This window comes from Ceratina calcarata, unplaced genomic scaffold (assembly GCF_001652005.2).
Source record: "Ceratina calcarata isolate Rehan_Ccalc_2016 unplaced genomic scaffold, ASM165200v1 scaffold142.2, whole genome shotgun sequence".
NCBI lineage: Eukaryota > Metazoa > Arthropoda > Insecta > Hymenoptera > Apidae > Ceratina > Ceratina calcarata.
Genome location: NW_017135334.1, coordinates 4,344 through 5,699, shown reverse-complemented (window position 1 = coordinate 5,699; position 1,356 = coordinate 4,344). Strand labels below are relative to the sequence as shown.

The 1,356-nt window shown below is 32.7% G+C and overlaps 1 protein-coding gene across 1 annotated transcript in view; it reads left to right on the top strand.

Moving 5' to 3' along the window:
- Positions 1 to 882: 882 nt before the first annotated feature.
- Positions 883 to 1,356, top strand: part of LOC108630371 (uncharacterized) — a gene marked incomplete at its 3' end in the record, with an annotated part of 4,810 nt that continues 4,336 nt past the window's right edge. Inside the window, exon 1 of the mRNA XM_026818326.1 lies at positions 883 to 976. The remainder of the gene's footprint in view (positions 977 to 1,356) is intronic.

Genomic DNA, 1,356 nt, shown 5'->3' with positions numbered 1-1,356 from the left:
GTAAACTAATCCTCTTGACTACTCAAAAAAACTCAGCTTGTTTGGTTCAATTTTACAAAAGTTATTGAAGAGAGATAAGATGTTACTAATGGCATAAAATTCAATCTATAAAATTATTGAGAGATCGCGCGTAACGCCGCTGATTACGTAACTACGCACGCGCCGATTTCAATTGACGGATGACATTGCATGCCGTTCTGTGCGAATAGAAAAGTGTAATCTTTGATTTCGTTCTTCTTTCTAGAACACTATGCGATATAATACGTAACGCGAACGTTAAAAGATGACAGTGAAAACATCTACTAATATGAAACATTGGTGATACTCGGTCCTAGTGACTAAGCGTTTTCATAATAACGATAATGAATTCTGCTGAATCTTTCAAAAATTCTTTATCACTCTACACGTCAAAAATTGTATAATCGAATGATCCCTGAGATCCACTTGAAGATAATGCAATTTGTTCACGATTATTGATTGAAGTTTTCTATTTTTCTAAGCTCTATGAAACTGTAGGAATAGGCATAAGTATCATAATATCACTTAAATAGCGATAAGTTCATGTGTTTATAGATATAACACCAGCTAGATAAGGATAAAAGTAATATTGAATGGATTTCACATTTCTATTTTCTACGCTTAGAGTACTATACGATAAAATTATCGCCGCGAATTATCTTCCCATATATTATATAATAATAACAATAATCATACATTATACTTTATATTATATAATAATAGCAATATCATAAATTATACTTATTCATTGTATTGTTTATCACCCGTTCCCGTGCTTATCAAACAATTTAAAGAGCTACAATATAGTGTGCTACGCAATGTATGCAACACAATTATAGAAACGAATTTGCAAGTAACGTGTTCTATGTATAAAGGCGACAGTACATCACGATCGACTAAACTGGCTAGTGACTGACAGTCCCTCGGTGCATAAAGATCAACTACAGTTCGTGGATCAGTGAGAAATTCTTTTAAACGATAAAAAAATATGAAATATTACAAGATAGAGAGTATGAATTAATAAGTGAATTATTTACCTGACTTAGTGCATAGATCAAAAATCGGAATTGTCAAATTTGAATAGATAAACAGTAGCAGAGTTAAAGAATCGATCCCTCGCTGATATTCTTCGATTGTGCAACAAGTTAAATCGGAAAGGTCGAACTTATCACCGAAAGTCAGGCACGCAGCTAGCCTGTGTTCATCTTCCCTCCTTAAATATTCTCAACTTCGTTCATACGCGTTTAGTACAGCAGAATCAATTCTCCCAGTCTTTAATACATTATTAAAATCAGTAGTGATAACGTTAATTATTCTTGCTATAACAAGAATCAAATT